We start from the raw sequence: 24,270 nt of genomic DNA, 5'->3' as shown, positions 1-24,270 counted from the left end.
CAATTGCTTCAATGTCAAAGGAGTAAATCAGTGTGAGCAGTGGGGACATGTATAAGTTAAAAATGGTCGGACTAAGGGAGGATCCCTGTGGGACCCCTGAGGACAGTTGTTTCCATGTGGATTTATACCTACCTAGAGTGACGACCTGGTTCCTGTTTCTAAGGAATGCGGTTAACCATTCATGGGCTTTCTCAGTTATTCCTATTTGTTTCAGTCTATTTATCAGAATGCTGTAGGAGACCGTATCAAAGGCCGCGGAGAGATCCAACAGAATCAGCACTGCCTCTTTACCCTGATCTAGAGCCCATTTCAAGGTGTCTGTGGTGTGGAGGAGTGCCGATTCTGTTGAATGCCCCGCTCTGAAACCTGATTGCTTGGAGTGAAAGATGGGTCTTAGGTTGGAGAGTACGGTGGGGTCTGATAGTTTCTTTTTTTGGAGGGGTTTGACTGCGGCTGTTTTCCAAAGATCAGGGATTTTTGCTGTTTCGAAGGTAGAGTTAATAATTTGATTTATGACCGGGTTCACAATCTCAATTAATGCGGGAAGGATTTTAGGCGTGCAAGGATCGAAAGGGGATCCTGATTTACATGACAGGATGGCCTTCTTCAAGTCGTCTAGGCTAATTTCTTTGAAACAATTGAGTTCTGCTTGTGAGCCTGGGTTAAGGGCAGGGGGGTCTTGGGCTATACAGTCAGAGAAATTGTTTTTTAGCTCATTTATTTTGTTTTCGAAGTACTCTTCGATGTCGTCACACAGTTCTTTTGAAGGGGGTATTTCTAAGTCTAGGATAGCAGGGTGAGTAAAAGATTTAACTATAGAAAAGATAGATTTTTGGTTGTCATCTGCCCTTTCAATAAGGTGCGTATGGTACTTCTTTTTTCCACCCTTATTTGTAGGTGGTAGGAGTTTAACCCTAATCTAAAAGATTTCAGGTCTTCTGTTTTGTAGTGCTTTCTCCATATTTTCTCTAGGTTCCTGCACTTATCTTTCATGGTTTTTAGTTGGGGTGTGAACCAGGGAGCTGACTTTCATTTTGCGTTCTTGCCCTTCTTCCATGGTGCAAGCATATTAGCTATTGATAGCATCCATTTATTGAACAGAGTATTGTCCGTGTCTGGATCATTTGTGTGGGTCGGTTTGGTGGATTCTGCTAGATGTAGTAGATTGGGACTGGCTAGCATGTTTTTCCAGTTGCGGACAAGGGGGGTGGTGGTGTCATGCCCTTTTATAGGTCCATTTTCATAACCTATATTAAAAGGCACCAGTTTGTGGTCGGTCCAGGCGAGGGTAGAGGGGGGGGGGTGTTGTTATGTTGGTAGCATTAGAACATATCCCGTCGAGGGTATGCCAGGCTTGATGGGTAGGGCCTTTATTATGGATTTTTAGCCCGAGGGAGTTGGTAATTTCCCTGAAGTTTCTGGTATTTGGGCAGTTCTCACTTTCTAGGTGTAGATTAAAATTGCCTAGAACAGTAAAATTGGCATAACGTATTGCCATGGGGCTTAGAGAGTCACCAAGAGTGTCTAGGAAATGGCCCATAGGGCCGGGGGGTCTGTACACCAGTACTCCCGCAAAGGTTGTGTGATTGTTTATTTTAATATTGAAACAGAGGCTTTCTGCGTCCTTTTGTTCAGGGATGAGTGACGTGGTACATTTTAGATGTTCTTTATAGATGATCGCAATTCCTCCCTCTACTTTTCCTGTTCTGTCTAGTCTGGATATAGTGTATCCCTGGGGGAGTGCTTGTGCTAAATCCGGGTTGGAACATTCGGACAGCCATGTTTCTGTAATAAACAGACAGTCAAAGGAGTTGTCAGCGAGCAGGTCATATACATGTGTCGCATGTTTAGCAAGGGATCTGACATTTATCAGGCCACATGCTATGTGCTTTTGACAGGTCATGGGTTTAAGTTGTTTTGTGGGGTTACTCCCCTGTACAGAGTCCGTGATCTCAGTCGTTTTGCTCTTGTTATAAGTTTGGGATGGTTCTTCTGGCTCTCCAGAGGTCGTAAGAGGGAGGTTATTTGCCTGAGGGTTATAACTAAGTAACTCTTCTCTGGTATAGCATGTTTTTGGTAGTGTACCGGAAGCATGTCTGGCTCCGGTCGCCGGTCTGGCGCGGACGGGCGCAGACGGGCTTACCTTTGGCGTGCCTTCGGCGCCCGCAGCGTGCGTCCGCTGCCCGTCCGGCCGAGGCACATTGTTTTATGGTGAAGGGCGTTGCCTCAGGGCGGTGGGCGTGGCCTGGAGTTTTACAACTGAGTTTCCTGTGGTTAATACGATTTCCCTTGGCATGTTGTACCAAACTTCCATCACATCCAAATACTGCATATTTTTCTTCATTGATATTTTCTGTAACATTTCTCTTAAAACTGTAATGTTGCAGTACTTCATAGAGACATCTGTTTTACAGAAGTGGACTCCTTTTGAAATAGTACGTATCCAACATATTGGTTTCAACAATATCTATTCCTTCTGGTTCATTCAATGCTAAGTATTCAATTTCTTGTAGAGATTTCAATACTCAATTTCGTGTTACAGCAAGACTTAGACTTACCCAAATGATTCCTCTTGACTGAATATAAACTTGCAGAGGTCAAACGATACAAACATTCGTATGATCCAATGTCTCAATGGGAAAACATCTTCAAACTAAAGTTGTACAGATTGTTACTAAGTGTCTTCTCTTGTGAAATTTCTTCCCACATTTCTTTCAACTCCAACTTTTCAGATTTTGTTACATATGGTGTAACATAGCAAGCAACAGCAATCAAATTATCTGAAACATACTGGATATCCATGTTTGCATTCCTCATTGTCTAAATCGCTTGATTGTAGTCATTAATTTACTTTGAATCTTCAGTTCTTCTTAAGTTGTAAGTATTCTTCTGAGATTTCCGAGTTATAGTATGCCTTACTGCTGACATGAAACTATTGACTCTCCCTTTTGAAATTACTGGACGTGGGAATCCAAAACGACATTTTGTATGAAATTTTCCCTTTGAAGTGTATGTTCGTAGAAAATATTTTCCACATCGATGACTTTGAAACTGTAAAACTTGTTGTCTTAAGCTGTTTTCTCCTCTATTTTTTGGAATGGCACAGGTAATATATTCTTCAATGAAAGACAAAACTGTTTCATCAGAATCAGTTTCAAATGTAAGTGCTTTCATGATCCATAATAGCATGTGGATATGAGGAGCACCTCTGGATTGGTACTCCTTTCTCCAAAAGAAATCAATAACTTCTCCAAGAGGTGGATTATTTTTATTGCATATAAAAGACATCATAGCTTGAAATCTATGTCTTTTACATTTGAATTTGCTTGTCATAGAAATTCAAGTAAATCACCCCATGCTTACAGCTAAGCCTAATTAACCATGTAGGGTTTCATAAGTTTCTTAACATACATTTAAGTTATCCGTGACAACGATACCAATACTCACTAGTACCATGTTGAGATGTCATCAAATTAATTAACTGAGATTCTGAATTATTGTCTCTTTGCTGAACTTTTTCTAAAAATTACTTTGCAGGAGCATGTGTTAGATGAACTCCTGTTTTTAATTTGTGGTTCACTGCATATGAAAGTACAGAAAAGTCACTTTCAAACAGAAGATGTTATAAATATACACTGTTGAAATCTTGGATCTGGTGAGTGCAATCTTTTTGTACAATATTCTTAAGTTGGAATCTGTACTGGTCGTTCATTATATCGTCCACCTTTTCCTGTGGGGAAGAGTTGTGGAAAACAACAAGCTTCTAAACTTTTTTCCCATCCACTCATGGGAGTTCCCTTCGCTTTCTTCTTTTGAGATAATTCAATAGCATTTCCTATCACTTCATTTGAATGCAGAGGATGTATACTGTAATGTTCATGAATTTTTCTACTCCTGGAATTGTCCACTTTGTCTATTTGGCAGTTGAAACTTCTCTTTCATCTTCTAAAGATATTTTGTGTTCTTCCACATTTACAGTTGTATAGCAAATATTGTTTTGTACGAGATATAATTTAGTCTTTGGAAGTTTGGTGACATCTACTAGCTCTTCTAACTCTTGCCATCTTTTCTGACTCTTTAGTGGTATACCAATACCAAAATAAATACGGGTTCACTTTCCTCTCTCTCTATACCAACTTTTTCAATATTTTTCTTAAAATCTAAAGGTAAATACACATCTCTTCCTTTCAGACCTCTTTGTAAATCTGTTGGAGGCAGCTTACCTGTTTTATGCTCATATAAACTAAAGCCTGAAATGGGTGCACAGACTGAATAAGAATGGACTCATACTTATGTAAATCTACCAGTTCCGGAGGAACAGCTACCAACTCTAAGTTGTTATGTACACCTCAAGCTGGCATTTTGTTCTCTTCTAATTTGTTGTAACAATAGTTACAAATACGTTGATCACTACCCACCTCAGAACAACCTTTCACCGAACTGCTGCCACTTATCATTGTTTTATTTTTTACTTTCTAAATATAAATCAACATTCCTACTTTGACTTCCATAGTGAGTACATTGATACTAAATACAAACATAGGGGAGTCATAGGGTTTGGCGGAAAAACCACCACCACCGGGCCAGAGGTGGCAGTTCTTCCGCCATCACTAAGCGTATTACCCACCGCCTAATTAGGATGGCGGTGGGTACAGCGGCAGACGCAAAGTATGTCTGCCGCATCACCCCCAAAGGCAATCATACTGATTGCCTGGTGGATGGTGCAGGGCTCCAAAAATGGTGGCGGTGCCTAGCAGGTATCATCCACCAAATTAGGATGTGTTTAGAATAAGGCCTTTCCATGGCGGTGATGCCGCCATGAAAAGGTTGGCAGGTAATGGGTTTGGGGGGGTTGCTACACTGGGGGTGGGCACATGCCACCCCCCTGTATTTCCCTGCACTGCATGGCAGGCACCGCGTGGTGCCTGCCGCAGTGCAGGGAAATGCAGTGCATGCCAATTTGACATTGTGAACAGTGCTGCATCCAGCAACACCTTCCACAATGTTAAGGGCCCGGGATGCACCCGTCAGTATGGCGCATCCAAATATGTGTGGAGGGGCCACCACTCGTCTGGCGGGCGGTCCCAGCACCGCAATGATGGTGAGCGGACTGATGTCCACCCGCCATCATAATCAGCCCCATAGTTTGGTTTTTTACAAGAAAGTACCTTAAACTTTGTAATTTCTGCTACAACCTTTTCAGTAGTACTATTTTCCAGCTCTTCTTCAACACCTACACTTATCAAACTCTCACTTTCTCTACACTCTTCGTGAGGACCAAAGAAAAGAAACTGTATATCATCAGAAACTTTTTTTACGTCTGACACTGAACCATGCAAAGGAGTTGTGTTTATTTCACTTAAAGGCAATGGTGGACTTTTTACATAGTACAATCTTCCTACTAACTTCCGCATTTCTGAATGATGTACTGCTAACATTCTTAAATGATAAAAAAGTACTTTGACACACTTTTCTAGAAAGGCAAGCCAGAGAATGTCCCTGCAAATCACTATATTTTCTCACTGTACAAAGATCTAGTCCTTGCAACATCTTAATCTTCTGTTTAAAGCATTTTTTCCCATATTCTTGTTAGATAATTCGTAATATATCAATAGATTTCTGCTGTGTACTACAAATACTACTACAATCCCACTTACACACTGGAGCTTGTCTACTTCTTCCCTTAACTTCTTCAGCTATATCTTCTTCCACATTTCTAGGTACCATCTTTTCCTTTTCAATGGGACAACCATTTTTAACCTCATGACAACGACCACTGGTATCAACTGCATTAACTAATGTATTTTGTTGAAAATAGCTTTCTTCATTAAAAAAAGGTTCAGTATTAGAAGTGTGCTTCCTTCACCTGATTTTTTTTTGCAAAAGTTATTTCTATTAACAAGTCTTTTTCTTTTATTTTCTCCTTCATAAACTGCATTGTTTTATTCAATGTTTTCATTCTCTTCAATACTAAAATTAACAATCTTCTTTTTGATATTTTTTCAATCTTTCAATACTAATACTCTACTTTTATGCATTCTCTTCCTGATGTCTTTATTTTCTTTCATCCTTCTTTCGACATAGATTGTTTTTCCATAACCTGATTTTCCATTAATTTATCCTTTTTTCGTTTCTTCTGATTGGTTTTACTACTTTTCCTTCTCTTTTCCCCATTTTGAAAATTCGTTATATTCTTTAAAAGTCTTTTAACACATTTTTTAGTTGTTAGTTCTCTTACCAGAAGCCTTTTTGTTCAACCTCACATGTTGTACTTTATCTAATTTCTACTTTTCTCTCTCCTTTAAATAGTACTGTTGTTTTTGTTGTCTTTTCTTTTGAACTTTTCTTGTCACACTGAATCTTTCTTAATAATTAAGGAGAATATCTGGAAAAAAGTAAAGTTTAAAAACTCACCAAAAAAATTTGATCTTATTAAAATAATTATATACAAATATTCGCATCTATAAATAAAGAAATGCAATCAACTTAAAAGGTACAGCCATATGGATATATGATTTTCAGAATATAGTGAGACTTACAGCTGACACATGTCATAGGTTTTTGCTTTATATTTGCCTAGGCCCAACGCCTTGAGCATTACTAAAAGGGTGATGCAGTAGCACAAAAGTGAGGTTTAAGGCATGTTAGGAGATGGATTAGTTAATACACTACTTTGTATGAGTCTGTACAAAAGTTCTCTTGAAGTATGCACATAAATATAGGTGTGTGTTTGAAATGTAAACACCAATCTGTCAAGCTTCAAAGCCTTAACAGTTTTATAACTGAGCTATGTGTCTACTGGCATATGGATTTTCGTACATATGAGCATGTGAATTTGATAGACATATAAAACACAGGCATACATCTATTTGTATATTACTTTTATATATGAATTTGCTAGGAAAACGTACAGAAATATGTACAAAATATTTCAGCTAGGCACTACCGCAGTAAGCAGCACGGCGGTAAACAGCAAGCTCGACTGCCATTAGTTTGTGGCTGCAGTGAGTGTGTGCCCTCAGCGGTTTCACGGAGGTGGCCCGATAAGATTGGGCGAAGCCTGTTACCCACCCTGCGTGCCTCAATTGCCTCCCCTCCCACCCAACTGGAGATTACCCCACACAGGGGGAACAGTGCAACCACGCCTCTCTCCAACAGCAATATCTTGTTACATCCTGTAATAACAAGTGAAGTAACTCGCTCATGAGAAGGTCATAATTGGAAGGTGTGTGATGTGGTGTAACAAGGATTAGCTGGCAGTTGGAGGAGCACCTCAGCACCCCAGACACCCCAGGGACCAAAACCGGTTCAGCCTCTGTCTAAGGAGGGGCTAACAACAGCAGACACGGCAGCAAAGAAGAAAAACCCTCTAACAACTAACCAAAAACAGCTGATATGACTTGGGAACCTTGATTCCACCATTGCCTTCATCACCCTTCCAAATCCCAAATCCTAGCGATCCTGGCTAGCCTAACAAACAAATAACCTGCTGTGACCAATCACTCTTCATCACACCTGCCTGGCCAGCCTTCCAGGTAATCAGTCAAACCCTACTAAGTGCTTCACTTAGCAAAATGGGTCCCAAAAGAAAGGGCCGACTGCATACGACCCCTGAGGAGAATGATAATAGCCATCCTTCCATCTAAAGGATCACCAAGAGCAAATCATTAACAAAAACCCCACTCAAAAGGCCTCAAGACGCAGAAGAAAGGGGTAACAATCAGGCACTTTTTCAAGAAAAACAGCACCCCTAGCAAGGGCAGCACCAAGGGTGGGCAAGTGCACATAGCCCAGGATACACCATCTCAGTGTAACGATCTGCATACTGCTCTAGAGAGCAGTTCCAAAAAGTAGAGCGGACAGACTCCCACCGACATTCTCTCACCAAAGGGATGCTCACCCCCCTGTGTGGAGTCCAGCAAGGAGCAGGGAATGGTTGGCTTAGCCTGTATGCAACGCAACTCCATTCAGACTAATGGATTACCTAGTGATCAATCCCCTTCTCTACTCATAGACATGGGCAAGAACTATGTAACAGCCCTGAACAAAGAATATCATGTCACTGTGATAAGGGCACAAATCCACCAGTCCAAAGGCCATGGCTCAGATCTCCAGAGAGCACCGTCCCCCATAAATGCCTACAAATCCATGGGCACATCCAACTGATCCATGCTCAGAGTCCCCAGAGGCAGGGGATCTCACAGCTTTGTTTCTCCAAAATCTAGGCCAAAAGATTAAAAGAACCTTAGAACTACCCCCTAACCTGCTGGGGTTGTGGCTACTAGTGCCTCCATGGATCTCCAACACAAAAACACACCACTATATCCTCAATGACAGCTTTGACGACGACTGCAATAAACAGCGCTACCAATGGAGCCATACTGTGTCAGTCATCTAAGATGGAAGTCCAAATAGATCTTCTGCAATCAATTTCTGGCTGCCTAGTCAACATAAGTTCCAAGGTGGAAGCCCTGTAAAATAGGATCACCCAGTACCTGGTCTCCAAACCGGGGGAATGTACCAGTTCCTGCTCAATCCTCATGGAAAAATTGGTGTCTCTGCCTGAGGTGCTAGCGGGCATAGTAGAGATAGCCAAAGGAAGCAAGGAGACGCTGACTTCGAACAACAGGTTCGATAGGGCGATGGTTAACAGTCATCCTCAGACGGTAGAAGAAGCTCTTTTCGGCCCGAAGACAAGGGTCGCACCAGGCCAAATAGTGGAGCACAGGATCGAGAATTCCACCCACAGATCCAAAGTAGCCCAAGGCACACAAAGTCCCAATAGAGGGGAAAGCAGGGGCAGTGATGCCCTGGCAACCGACCCGCAAGAACATACCCCCAACAAAACGGCCATTTCAGGAACCACTCTGTCAAGGAGAGCAAAAAAGAAGACACAACTGAAAAACACAAAGTTAAGAGGGAGACAATCACAGCTATGGAAGACCAATGATCTACCCCCACAAGGGGACACCAAATCTAGCCAGCCCTACCCAATCTTCATAGCCAAAAACTGGGGCAAGAAGGACCTTTCCATCGCCCCGACTCCTGGAGACCAGCAAAAGCAGCCCACCTTATCAGGCAACACCATTACGAAGGGCCAAAACCCATCGGCAAGCTCAGCCCAGGTCATAGGCAGCAAAACAATTGTGGAAATAAGCCCTGCACCTGTCATAAAAAACTTCCAGCCAGGAACGGCCACAACACCACCGCAACGGGGTTGGCTCTGATGCACTCCGGCTAAGCCCTCTACACCAATACGGAACACGGAGCAATCAAGGAAGGAGAAAAAGATTTCAAGTGAGACCTGTCATTAACTTGCAAGGAAGTACAAGCCCTGGATCAATTACAGTAGAGCACGCCCTAAGAAAGGGAAAAGCTGCCAAAACTCCGGGCCTTCCAACAATTGTCCATGAGGTAGTACTAACCCTGAGATATTACAGCATGGAACAACACAACATTTTGAACCGGAGTAACATTCTTCGCCTTTGCAAACACCTCGTCACCCTTGACCAGATTCTAGAATGGGAGAGTTTCCTGAGCATTCCTGAGCCTGATACAAAAGGAAATACAACTAGCCGTCATGAATAACTCTACACAACTTGCCTAGTCGGGTATTGATGTTCAGCCTCTGTTGCTTCCCCAATATCTACATGTCTTAGCACCAGATAATGGGGGCAAGGGCCCCTGGGCAGTCCTGCTTGGAACAGATAGCTCTGGATCCCTTGGCAGAAGACGGACGGGCTCCAAGAACCCAATGGGCAGCAGGATATCATGCGAAAAAACCATAGGGTCATCTGCATAACTCCCCTTGAATCAGACCTGCCCGGAATCTCAAGAAGATGGCATCAGCATTCCTAAAAGCTGTGACATCAGGCCTGGCAGGGGAGAGGACAGTGGAGGAACACCCTCTAAACAGCAATTAACCATAATCTCATGAAACATTGCAGGGATCAGTAAAATCCATGAAAATGAAAACTTAAAGCAGTTCCTGGAAACTGGAGATATACTCTGCGTTCAAGGAACTTGGGCACTGTCTAGCAGCCCATTGGTGGGGTACCACAAACATTACGTGCCGGCAACAAAAAGGAATCTCTTTGGCCATCCGACTGGTGGTCTATCAGGTTTTATAGAACATGCAAGCATCCTCGCTGCAACAGATATTAATCTGAACTCATCCGGGTTGCAAGCCTTACAGATCGGTGGCCTGAATTTCAAGTCACATCCACTATGCCTTCTGATCATAAACTGCTATATCAACCCAGCACGGACCACCATGAAAGACCAGATGGAGGCACTGTCATGGAAATTAGATGACCTTTTAAATAAATACAAATCACATCAAGTTATCCTAGCTGGAGGGAGGAGCCTAGCGCGCAACCAAGATGGCCGCGTAGGTGCAAGGCTCCCGAGGACCTCCGCGACCTCCTGAATAAATCCTGACAGAATCCTGTCCCAGATGAGGGGACTGTATTTGTGAGCCCGAGCAGAGGTGACGCCCGTTTTCCGTTTTTAAATCGGACCTCGGACACCGGCAGGAGCATCGATTGAGGTTTGCGGCCTTCTCCACACCGGCCCCCCGTACTGGAGTTGTGGGGCGATCCGGGCACAAAGTGAACAACAGCGGCGGGCAAGGCTGGGTGACTCGCGTGCCCCGCACTTTCACTTTCGCTTTTGCGCCCTCCTTGCTGCCAGGCGAGTTTGGGCTGCGGAGCGGTGTGCGGTGGTGTGGTCTCGCTGGGGTGCCCTGCCGGTCCGCCAGCTGCGGTCCGTCCTGCGGAGCGGTGGTCGCTCCCCCCTGGACCCCTTGAACTGGATTGTCGGCCCCCCTTTTTTCTTGAGGAGACTGACTCGTCTTGGGGATCGAAACCATGTCCACAAATAAGATGGCGATCGGGCTAAGATAAAATCGACCCGCCGTGGCGCGGCCCAGCAATCCAACAGTATGGACCGCTACACCCTCCAGAAGGGATCCCCAGAGGCGCCGCGTAGGTCCCCTACAGGCCCGACTGATGCTTCCGCTCTGCCCACGGTTCTGACCCTCCGAGACGTCATGGGCGCCATCGCCGAGATGAAGGCCTCGGTGGACCAGCGCTTCGACACTCTGGCGCAGAAGATTGACTCGGTCCTCGTGGACGTGGGCCTCGTGAGGGCTGATTTGTCTAAAACCAACGACCGGGTCGACTCCTTGGCCCACTCTACCACGGGCCTCACAACGGACGTGGCGGCCCTCCAACAGGAGGTGCGCAGGCTTGGCCAGGCGAGCGCCCTGATGAATCGTCGGCTGGAGGATTCCGAGGGTGGGGCCCGGAGGAACAACGTTCGCATTGTCGGGGTGCCGGAGGGACGCGAGGCGGAGGCGGCGGATCTATTTGTTGAGGACTTGGTTCTCACCCATCTCCAGCCTCGGGGGCTGAGTAAATTCTTTGCGGTGGAGCGTGCCCACAGGGTCCCCGGGGGTAGGCCTAAGGTTGGAGCCCCTCCGAGGCCTCTCATCGCCCGGATCTTCAATTTTCGGGACAGAGACGCTATCCTACAGACTTCCAGGCTACAAGGGCCGGTCAAACTTGACAATATGGACATCAATTTCTATCCTGACTTCACTCCGGCAGTCCAAAAGCAGAGACTGAGCTTTCTTGGTGTTAAACGTCGCCTAAGGGACCTGAATCTCAAATATGCGATGCTTTTTCCAGCTAAGCTGAGAGTGGAGGTGGATGGCCACACGCACTTTTTTGATCGACCCGAGGTGGCCGGGGACTGGCTAGACACTTTGCCCGGAGATCGGGGCCGGGGGGGTGGGGGGGTGCGGTTGGTGGGGAGGGCCCGCCGGATCAGGACTGAGGGACTAATGGTAGGCCTTGCTCTGGACTGCGTTGTTGTCACTATTGACTGTTAGGGTAAGTTCCCCTCCTGTGGAGGTCGTGTGGGGTCTCTTGGGGGATCTCACTCCTCCTCTGGGGGACTAGTTAGTTTTCTTATCTATGGGGCGACAGGCACACTGCACTTTGGGGGGGCTGTTTGGGCTCATGCAGGGGTGCAGGGTGGGGGGAGTTCTGTTGGGTTGGGTGGGTTGGGGTGGGGTGTGGTTCGTTTCTACCGCAAGGCAAACCCGTTATTGTATTGTTGTTTTTGAGATGCTCTGGGGGGGACAAATGATGGCTTCGCTATGTGATGGGGGGTAGGGATTTGACTGGGTGATAGGATCAAGCAGGGTGTGGTCCTGCAGTATCTGAAACGGATTTCGCCTGATGTGGTCTTTCTGCAGGAGACACATCTTATTGGTAACTCCTTTTGTGCCATGAATCGCCGTGGCTTTCGCTTGGTAGCCCACTCGGGCTTCACATCAGGCTCACGGGGGGTGGGCATTATGGTCAAGACCTCGCTCCCGCTAGAAATAGACGAGGTGCGCCATGATGAGAGGGGACGCTACACTGTCTTGGTGGGGAGGATGGAGGGCAAGGTAGTTGTCTTTGTCTCTGTGTACGTCCCACCGGGGCTACAGTCCACCACCTATGCAGATCTGGGGCGCCTCCTCCTTGACCTCCCGGGGGGGCTTCTGGTGGTTGGGGGGGATTTCAATGCGGTGGCTTCTGGGAATATGGATCGTCATCCCCCTAGGGACCTCCCCCGGGCACAGGCGTGGTTAGCGGGCCTTTTAGACACACTGGGATTGGTGGACTGCTGGCGTTTAAAGCATCCCGCCCAGCGGCAGTACACCTTCCATTCGGGTGCCCATGGTAGCCTCTCGCGGCTTGATTATGTCCTTGTCCCTGCGGCTCATGCCGGGAGGGTGGGGGAGGTGCGCCATCTGGCACGGGGTAATTCAGATCATTCCCCGCTCCTATTGCACTTGGGAGTCTTCCCGAGGGGGGAGGGCAGGGTAGCCCCAATCAATGCTTGGTACCTGCGTGACCCCACAATTCGTGCTGACCTGATTAAATCATTGCAACGGTATTTTGAGGAGAATGTGGGGTCCGTTCCGTCGGCCATCTCTCTGTGGGAAGCCTTCAAAACAGTTCTCAGAGGGGACGCCCTCTCCTTTATCTCCCATGCCCGCAGACGCGCACAGGAGGAGGTGACCCGGGTGGAGGCCGAAATTACTGAATTGGAGGGTGGTCTGGGGAGTGGGGTGACTGACGCGGCGCTGCATGTTCTACACCTTAAACTGGCGGCCTATAGGGCCCTCGTCACGGAGGCGGCCAGGGGCCTTAGCAGAGAGCAACAGGGGCGACTGTACGATGTGGGTGATAAGGCTGGCAAACTGATTGCGTGGTTGGATAAGAAGGAGAGAGCTAGTCGTGTGGTCCCGCTGATTGAGAGGATGGATGGTGTACGAATTACTGAGCCGGAAGGCATTGTTTCTTGCTTCGCGGATTATTTCCGCGAGGTATATTCTCCGGTCTCTCCCTGCTCGGAGGAGGATTCCCATGCCCTGCTGCGGGACATCGCGCTGCCCTCGCTTTCAGTGGAGGACAGGGATTCGTTGGATGCCGCTCCCACCTCGGATGAAATCGCCCTCGCCATACGCTCGGTCGCCTCGGGCAAGGCCATGGGCCCGAATGGCCTTCCTATTGAATTGTATAAGCTGCGACCGGATGTACTGGCACCTCACCTCCGCGCGATGTTCCTTGCGGCCCACTCGCGGGGCTCCCTCCCGCCGGACCAGCGTCTAGCTACCATCGTGGTTATCCACAAGGAGGGGAAACCGCGAGACCGGGTTACATCCTATCGGCCGATCTCGCTTTTGAATGCGGAGCCTAAAATCCTCGCCAAGGTGCTTGCTAGCCGGCTGGTCGGCGTGGTGGGCGATCTGGTCCACCAAGACCAGTCCGGCTTTATTCCCCATCGCAACACGGCCCTTAACCTGCGGCGCTTGCACGGGGTGCTCGCGCGTGTTCCATTCGTGCGGGAGCCGGCCATCTTGGCGTCCTTGGACGCCACCATGGCGTTTGACACGCTCGAGTGGCCGTACATCTGGGCGATGTTGGCGAAATTTGGATTTGGCCCGGGATTCATCAGCTGGGTCAAATTGTTGTACTCTGACCCATTGGCGCAGGTGGTGGTGAATGGTCGAGTCTCGGCCCCATTCGTGCTGGGACGGGGCACGCGACAGGGTTGCCCCCTGTCGCCGCTCCTGTTTGCACTGGCCTTGGAACCTCTGGCGGAGTGGCTGCGGTGGCACCCTTCTATCCGTGGTCTCCGTTGGACCCCTGAGTATGAGGACCGCGTGTCCCTCTACGCCGACGACATCCTGTTGTACTTAGCCTCCCCGCGTAAATCACTGATTGTTCTGGTCGATGTTCTGCGCTCCTTCGGCCGTAACTCAGGTCTTGTCATCAACTGGGCTAAATCCTGTGTCTATGTGCTCTCCGGGGAGGCTCCTGTCCTCCCGCGGGGCTGCCCGATCCAGATTGCCTCGCAGGGGTTTCGTTACCTGGGCATCTATATTACGCTGGACCCGGTGGCCCGCTACGAGCGGAATTTGCTTCCCCCCCTCCAGCGCCTGAAGGAGGACGTCGCGCGCTGGCGGCGCTTACCGCTTTCGCCGCTCGGCCGGGCGGCATTGTTCAAGATGATGTCATTGCCGCGCTTTCTGTACGCACTTCAGAACTCGATGGACCTGGTCCCGGCGCGTTACTTCCGCGAGGTGGAGAGTTTGCAGCGCCGCCTGTTCTGGGACGGGAGGCCGCGTATAGCCCTGGCAAAGTTGACGCTCCCGTGGTATGACGGAGGGATTGCCCTCCCGGATATTAAGCGGTATTACTGGGCCTCCCAATTAGCTGCAATTAATCACGGCCTCTACGGGCCCGCCTTAAACCCGGCATTTGAAATGGACAAGATGCTCCTGCCCGGTGGCGATTACAATCGAGCGCTCTACACTAGCGTGCCCGATTCCCGCCTGACGGGACCCACGCGTGTCATGGTGCGAGTATGGCACGCGGCCAATGCAGCTATGGGATGGAAGGACCGTTTGACCCGGGCGTCACCGTTGTATGCGTCTGAGAGGTTGGGCTCCCTATGGACCTCGAGGGGCTTCGATAGGTGGGACACGATAGGCATCAGTACAGTGGGGGACCTCTGGACGAGGGGAGGATTCAAAACGTTCGAGACACTGCAGGCGGAGTTTCAGCTGCAGGGCAGTGAATACTTTCGATACCTGCAGGTCCGTCACGCACTGGGTTCTGTCTTCCCAGACGTGGCCGCCATCCCGGAGTCCTCCCCACTGGAGGATAGAGTGCTAGATGGCCACGTTCCGGACAGCACGATCTCCCTCATCTACAAGAAGTTGATTAATGACCGCTCGGGCCTACTGACTGGGCTCCGCGAGGCTTGGGTTGCCGATGGGTTGGAGCTGGACGACGAGGACTGGATTTCCGCGGTGGCCTCCCCGAAGGAGGTGGCCATCCCGGCTCGCCTTCGCTTCGTCCAGCTTAAGATACTTCACCGGGTGTACATGACGGGGCCAGGGCTTCTGCGCATGGGCTATGCCGAGGATGGACTGTGTAAGCGTGGGTGCGGTGCATTGGCGACCTTTTTACATATTCTGTGGGAATGCCCGAGGGTGGAGCGATTCTGGCGTGGTGTGCATGAGGTCCTGCGAGCGGTTACGCATGTCATGCTGGTGCCTGAAGCGAGGAGATGCCTGCTGAATGTGTGGGAACCGACCGACTACTCGGTTCCGCAGACGCGATGGGTGACGCTGGGTTATATGATTGCTAAACGTGACATCGCTCAACTGTGGGGATCCCAGAGGCCCCCGGCTGTGTCGGCCGGGAAAGAACACATGGATTGGTGCATGTTCCGAGAGAAGGTGGTGTATGTGGCGCGGGGTAAGCCTGGGGCGTGGCTGAAGGTGTGGGGCCCCTGGAACGCCTACCGCGGGGGTATTTGCGAGCCGCCATTGTTGCCTCCCGCTTCACCAGCTCCGTCCCCCTAGATGACCCCCTCCCTTAATCCCGGGCACAGTGCTTTCCCAGTCCCGGACCTATTCCCCTTCCCCTCCTTCGATCTTAGTGTATGGTTGGGGTCCCCCCATTTGAGGAGCATATATTGTCATTTTCGCTCTCTGGTTGCCTTGCGGGTGTGGTTTTATGTTGTTGTGTTGTATAAAACGAAACCGTATTGTGAGCTCAGAGTCATGTGGCCCACGTTGTTGATACCTCCTGCTTCAGCGTCTCTGTAACGCCAAGTGCCTCATTGTATACATGTCATTTATCTCTGTCACTTTTAGCGGCCGGCCGGAAGGTTGTAGGCCCATGCCTGTATATATTTGAGATTGTAATAAGCGGTTTCAACAAAAAAAAAAAAAAAAAGTTATCCTAGCTGGAGACTTCAACATGAAGGATCTTGATAAAGCCGAATCCACCCATCGGGGTCTGGGCAGGGCTGCTCCCCTTTACGACCTCCTCGCTAATCACAAGCTGACCACAACCCATGCATGCAAAGAAGCATGCTCGAAGGCCTGGCGCCCCCAACCGACTTTCCGGGACATCTCCAGAATCGACTACATCATGGTCAGTGAAGCAATGGCGGCTAGTCCGGAAGACTTTGTTGTCGTGGATAGGACCGGCAGCCACCATTCTCCAAGTCATTGGAGAATCAGGAGGGAAAGAAAAACACAGTGACCTGAGGAGGATCAAATGGTTGTACAAGATAGGCAAGAAGCTCCAAATCTGGTTGGATCAGAACCAGGAAGGGAGCTCATCAATGTCGATCTCACCCATAACGAACTGGGAGAACACAGTAGGAGATCTACAAGAGAAGATCGGTCACCACCAACCACAAGCCCCCAGGTTCAAAGTGCAACCAACTGGTGGAAGCACTTGCCTAACCAAAGACATACATGAAAGTAAACAGCTCCTGCGCAAGGCACTCATAATAAATAAAAAAGGGGACAGACAAACGGAGGGTCCATCGGTCACTGAGGGCTGTCCTAAGGAAGAAACGGTGGGAACACAAAAAGCCCACATATAGAGGAAATGGCTCAAAATCTTCTCCCTACTTAATCAGAAGAATCCAGCAGGATTATGGAGACATATAAATCAGCTGAGCGGCAGAGAAGTCCTAAGAGAAATCTGAGTAGCAGAGCCGCTTTACACAAAGCCAGCCCCGAAGAGACCAACCGCGGGGCAGGACAACCTCAAAATTCCAGGTGAAAGCCAGGAGTATTGACTCCCAGCCCTGGCATCGCCCTCAAGGGCCAGAAAGCACAGGCAGAGGTGCATCATACACTGTCAGCCCAGATAAACCCTCAAATGATCATCAAGACCCTAAAGAAGATGAAGAACGACAGGTCCCCTGGGCCCAATGGGCTCCAGACTTTTGGGCAACAATATTAACCCCTCTTTACAACTACACTTTTTCGACTGCTAGAAACCCGATTCCTGGAGGAGCTCTATATTGGTCCCTATTTGCAAAAAAGGGAACCATCTGAAGCCATCAAATTATAGGCTCATCGCCCTGCTTGATCTTGAAGCTAAGGCCTATGCCCACCTCCTATTGAGGGTTCTGGAGACTTGGGTGGTGGATAAAAGCATCATCCTCTTCCACCAGACCGGTTTCAGTTCACAGTCATCGACCATGGAGAATGTACTGGCGCTAGTGCACCTATCAGCCCAGGAAGAAAAGAAGAAAATGCCTACACTTTTCTGTTGCTTCATCGACTACAGCACAGCCTTCGACAAAGTTGAATGCAGAAGACTAAGGTGTAAACTAGAAAACTGGGGCATCGCACCAAACCTCTTGAACGCAATTGGATCGCTATACGAGGACACTTGGGTGTGGGTCAAAACAAGTGCCGGCACAGTGTCCCCCAAAATAACAATTGCCAATGGGCTGAAACAAGGATGCATGTTGGTCCCCATCATTTCTAACTTGTATGCCACGGACTTGGGGTGTGCCCTGAAAGGAGACAGCCTAGTAGAACCAAGGCTAGGGAGCGTGAGGTTGCCAGTGTTACAATACACAGATGATACTGCCATAATGGATCACACGAAGGTGGGCCTACAAAGAGCCCTAAACACACTGAATCATTTTAATAACAATAATAACTTGACAGTTAACCAGGAGAACACCAAGGTTGTCATCTTAGGGAGCTATCATCTGAAAAAAAAGAGCACAGTGGCAAATGGGAAACCCGCAAATTAACACTGTGGCGTCATATAATTACCCAGGGGTTTGGCTTACGGATCGGGCCAAGGCGAACATCCATCTGAAACAACAGTCATCTCAGGCCAATAAGGTCACACACCTGATAAAGCAACTGAGCCCACATTTGGTAAGCCCTTCTGCTGGACCAATATTGACTGTTTTAAAAGTGAAATTGTCGCCAGCTATTAGCTATGGCCACCTTGCCTTCACTGGCTCACAGGACGCCCACCTGAACTCAGCCTAAGCCAAAGCATACAAATCTGTGCACCTCATCTGAGGTCAGCGAGGAACTCTAGGGTATGATTGGAGCCGGGCTTGGCGAGGCCAGACCTGATGTGCCAGGGGGAGATCATAAAGCTATATCTAAGGATTTTAAGGTCCCCAGCAAATTCTCTAAGACAACAATTGAGATCTATCTTCAAGGGGCCTCGCTCAGCCTGGCACACAAGCCTTGGAACAGCTTTCACCATGCTTAAGATCGAGGAAGAGAGTATCCCGCAGCTGGAAATTCCACTGAACGCTTGAAAAAAAGCTATGAACAGATGAGCGTGCAAAATATCTGCTGAACAACTCTTACATGTCATGCAAAGCACAGCTCCACCTAATAGAGACCCTCATACCACAAGCCCGAAGTAAAATTATTTTTATGAGACTAAGCACACTAGGAATTGCCGATTTGAACCCTGCATGGGCCCGCAAGGGGAAAACCACAAATTGTAGACTGTGTTCCTACTGTAGGGAATCCTGCTTGCACCTCTTATGCTGCTGTCCCAACCTCTACAATGAACGCCGGCGACTCCTGCGCCCAATTTGTATCACCAACAGTATAAAGTCTTGCAGTGAAGCATCAGCCTTGTGCTTATCCTTAGCAACTACGACAACTCTAGCAAGACTGAGGAAATTAACGCATAAAGGCTGCCAAAAAATACAATCAAACCCTGGAATCTATCACTGCAAATCCCGGAGAAGAAGGCAGCCAGGCCCCCAACAAGCACTGAGGCGCTTGCCCCTCTTCACTCGCACAATCAAGACTTTGCCATATTATGGACTCCTACTGAAGTGCCAAGGTGAACGGCTTATAGACTTGATAAGCAGACTGTTTTTATTGATTACTGGGGGCTGCTGACTGATAGAGCGGGAGTCGGGGTGGGGGGGGCACATCTTGCAAACATAATCTGAAGTTTTTACTAATTTTAGTCTTGTTGTCTGTTTTTATTGTAATGACTTTAATTCATTGTACAGTTAATAAATAAATAAAGACAAATAGAGGTAATGTCTTCCTGATTACATGAGTGTATATGTAGTGCCTGGGTGATTGGAGGAGTGCATAGATACCACCTCGGTGATTAAAAGAGTGCAAGGGTAGTGTCTGGATGATTGCATGAGTGCAGGGGTAATGTTTGGGGGATTGGAGACAAGTATAGCTAATACCTGGATGATTGGAAGAGTCTACAGGAAATGTCTAGCTGATTGCATGAGTGTACAGATAGTGCCTGGGTGATTTGAGAAGTACATAGGTAGTGTCTGGGTGATATTATAAGTGTATGGGTACTGGCTAGGTGATTGGAGATGTGCATGGATAGTGTGTGGGTAATTGGAGGAGGTGGGAATAGGACCTAACTGTGTGGATGAGTGCATGGGTAGTGTTTGAAAAAATGGATGAGTGCAGTAAAAGTGACTGTAAACATTAGTTCACATTATCATACTTATTACATTATTTCAATTTACCTTTTATATTAAAGAAGATACAAAACTCAGTGGAACTATTTTACAGTAGTTTTGTTGTAAACTGAATTTAACACTTTTCAAACTTTACCATTGCCTTCTGTAAAAACAAAGAAGAAAAACTGTTATTGAATATAATATTACAGTTTTAAGAACACAACATAATTTTAGAATTACATAACATTTACAGTTTTCCTTTTTTGCTGTTCTCAGATTCTACTGCATTTCACCATACACAGAGATTTCAATGTAGATCATCATAAAATAGTGGGGGGAAAACAATCAATGAGATTGAAAAAATATATCAAAATTGAGAATTATTTAGAACAAGTGTAACTATCTGTTTACTTATCTACAGTTTCTAAATTACATTCTTCAACTACATTAAGTCTTCTATTTCTCTCAAGTAAATTTTATACAATATATACACTCATATACATTGCGTATAATATAAACATCAAATATATAAACTATTTCTTTCTAACACAATTTTCCAAATGCAATATGAATTAGCACAAACAATAATCCAAATACTAATTGTTCACATCTTCCCAATAGGCCACATAATGTTTCCAAATCCATTTGCATTGAAAATATCCAAAACAACCTTGTTTTTTTATGTTCACATCCTCCTAATAGTCCGAATGATGTTTTCAAAACTTTGGCATAAAAAATATGACATATGAATTTGGTAATTCGAAATGCAATCAAATGAGCATCATTGCAGTGTGTCCATCCTTTATTGCAGTTAAAATGCACAGTATAGTGTCCCAATGTTGTAGTAGGTCCATCATGGAAAATAATAGCCACTGCTTTAAAAGTTCTTGCTGATATTGATACTTGGCTTTTGGTTTCCAATTTTGTTCCATTTGCTCTACAACATTGTAGCATTAAAGGAAAGATATACGGCCCAGAGATCCTGATACTGGATAAGAATCCTTAAATATAATTGGAGGAACTATTGCTCAAGGCTCTGGACCTTGACATCCTTGGTAGGACAAATGTAGAGAGGGTTGTGAGCGGGTGTTCCTCCTTTCCGCAGTTACACGTGTCGGCTGTTCATTTTCTTTCACATTTTTACGTAATGAAAAATTCAAGAATGTGTGAAATATAAACAACGAAATGTGTTGAATAAAAAGAACCATTCTACACTCAAAATCTACCTGAATTCCTGTATTAATTTGAAGTAAGGAATTATCCTCTCTTAACTAAAAATAACTGCGGAACGGAGGAACACCGGCTCACAACCCTCTCAACATTGTAGCATTACAATGACATATTTTCCATATCTTTCTGTATATAATGTTGACATTTCTGATTAACAATGAGACCATTTTGTATCTTGATTAGCTGTTTTTACTAATTTGTTAAAAGACACTGTTAGCAATCTGGTATCTCAAGTAAATTAATTGTTCAGTGTCTATTTCAGAAGTAGAAAAAAATGAACACTTTTCACATTTATGATCCCATCTTTAACTTAGTCCAAATACATTTTCAATTTCTTTTCCTTCATCATCCAATCCTCCAAGCATAAACATGAAATATTCTTGTGCATCTTGTTGTATATTCAATGTAAATTTCAATGAAGCATTACATATATCCAAAATATGCCAAATGCCAGACACAGTATGGATTTTAGTTTTATCAGTTACCAACTATTGAAAAATATAATGCAGTAAAGAACAGAATCTGTTTTCTCGATTTACTATAATTTCATGATGAAGATCCTCTAGATAAAAGACAACATTTACAATTACATTATCATAGCTTTTGATACCTGAACTATTTTCTAACTGGTATCCTACAATATTATGAACAGTGTCCATTTTCAGTTTCTTTGCAGTTTCATCATTCTTTTTATTTTTTTTTATTTTAAATCTTAGTAATATATTTGTCACATTTTTAATTTGGACACACTACAAGTTTATTATACAAGGGATATTCACCTAAGTTAGGAGCATAAAGTTTTCTTAACTGATTGTACTCTTTTACACAATTTACATTAGCACTAATCATTTTCACATCAACATCCATCAAATACAAACCAGATAATGTTCTTATTTTAGACAATGCTACATATGCCATACCCTCTTTAAACACTGTACTTTCAATATTTACCAAAGCAATGTCTTTTCTTGAACCTTGAGATTTATGAATGATTACTGCACATGCTAAAGACAGAGGAAACTGTTTCCTACGAACATACAGGTCTTTTAGAAGCAAATAACGAACAGCAAAATGTCTAATCTGTTTTACCTCTTCAATCTGATCAAATTTAATCTTCAAAAATTGAATTCCATTTCTGTCCTGAAATTTTACAAAATCAACAATATTTCCCATTGCTCCATTTACTAAACCTTCTTCTACATTTGAATTACACCATAAATTATTTTAAAACCTGACTTTTCCAAAGAATCCAATTTTGACTGGAATTTCACTGACAGAAAAATTGTAACTTCTTCCTGTTCCATTTTATCAATAGCTTCCATTTTCACTATTGGTTGTTTTTTCAATTTCAAAAGTTCTTTATTGAATGTAGAACACTCCTGCAGTGTTGGAATTAGGCAAAATATAGACTTCTTTTCTCCAATTTTCTTGTACATTATTTTAGGTGCTATGTTTTCATTTGCAAACAAGTTCATTAAAAGCCGACTTTGTAAATCTTCTTTGCTAAGATTTGTCAAAACACCAATTCTTATATCTTGAAGTATTTTTACATAATGTTCCTCACTTGCTTGTTGCATATTCTTTTAATAAGTTTTTTATATTGAAAATGAGACCAAATGTTGACATTTCAATACTCCGTAAAGATTTCCTAGTGTCTTCATGGACAAGTGTTTTAAAAGACATGTTGCCCTTTCACAGGAGTAAGTTATAGTAGATCGCCAAATACAGTTACATGATTTCCTCAAAATAGAACATCATAAGTCTGTTTTTAAAATCTGTTGCATTCTTAAATGTACAAAGGCAAGCATTAGGTTTGAGACCATGCTCACCTTATCAATGATTAGAAGTTTCATTTTCTTCAGTACTCTTGACACTTCATAAAAAGCTTCTCCAGATAGCTTGTGATATTCCATTTCATTTTCATGTTCAACTGGTAGCATGAGTAATTGATGTAAAGTAATCCCTTTAATGTTGTGTGCTGCTAATCCAGTTGGAGCTGTTACAACACAAGATAAATGTGATTCAGTAGTTTTGTGTCGATAACTAGTTGAAACTTTAATGTAGAAACTTTTTCGTGGTCCAGCTTGACCACAGATGCACATTCGAATAGTTTTAAATTATGTGCATTGGCATTCTTTTTTTTATGTAGCAAACCATGTTGTATCTGCTGTATCTGTAGTGTCACTTGCTCATATATTTCTTTTTGTTAAATATTTAGCTGTTTTTCCAACTTTCTCAAATCAATAACAACCTTCATGACTAATGTTGTTTCATTTTCAATAATTGGTTGTCCTAGTGGATCTTTACTTAGTGGAGCAAAACTCTGACTATCTTTTTTTTTTTTTCAAGTCAAATAATCTTTATTTCGGTCGTAGACCCTAAAAGATACATACTTACAGACAATAACATATCAAGTAGTTCAAACATTTAGGATAAAAAAAACACAGTGCAATTATCATATTATGGGGATTATTTACAATTAAAAGATAAAAATATAAAAAGTTAAAAAGCGCAAATTATCACTTCTAGATTGATTGGCATCAGAGGGGAGGTATAGGTCAAAATAGTTATAAAAAAGATCTTCTCCTGAGCCACATAGCATTAATAAAGCGTGAGACAGAAAAAACTAATGGGGTGGAAGTATTAGATTGGAATATTCTGAGCGCCTCTTTGTAGTTGCTGAACCCAAGGTTTCTACAGAGTAGAACAAGCCATCGTTGTCGTATAGATTTGTACTCCATACAGAAAAAAAAACATGAGCTACAGACTCTTCCTTGGCCCCACAGGCCGGACATACTACGGACTTATCTGTCGACCATTTATAAGAAAGGACCCTGAGTGGGAGTGTACCATATCTAAACTGTAGATAGAGTTTTCTCGCGGTGCTAGGCAAGATCTCATCTAGAAACGGCTCCACTCTATAAACAGTTTTTATGTTCAAAAAGTGGAGGGTAAGCGAGCCCAACCCAGGGTTACTAAGGATGGCCGTGGTACTACATGTACGATGTAAATGAACCAGGTCAGCACGTGACAGCTCAGCACAGGCTACAGCAGGATTAGACCAAAAGCCTGATATACCCAATCTCATACTTTCTTTTTTTATGAAAGCAAACCAGGGCAATTTCTGAGACCCCAAAAGGCCCATTATCTCTGGAGTTTCATCTCTGAAGTGCGTCAGCTCGGGGGTAACCCAAAGTCTGCGCCAATAGAGAAGAGGCCGTAGGGCCACTA

Source organism: Triturus cristatus, chromosome 5_1 (genome assembly GCF_964204655.1).
Source record: "Triturus cristatus chromosome 5_1, aTriCri1.1, whole genome shotgun sequence".
Lineage (NCBI taxonomy): Eukaryota > Metazoa > Chordata > Amphibia > Caudata > Salamandridae > Triturus > Triturus cristatus.
This window is presented reverse-complemented; position numbering follows the sequence as displayed.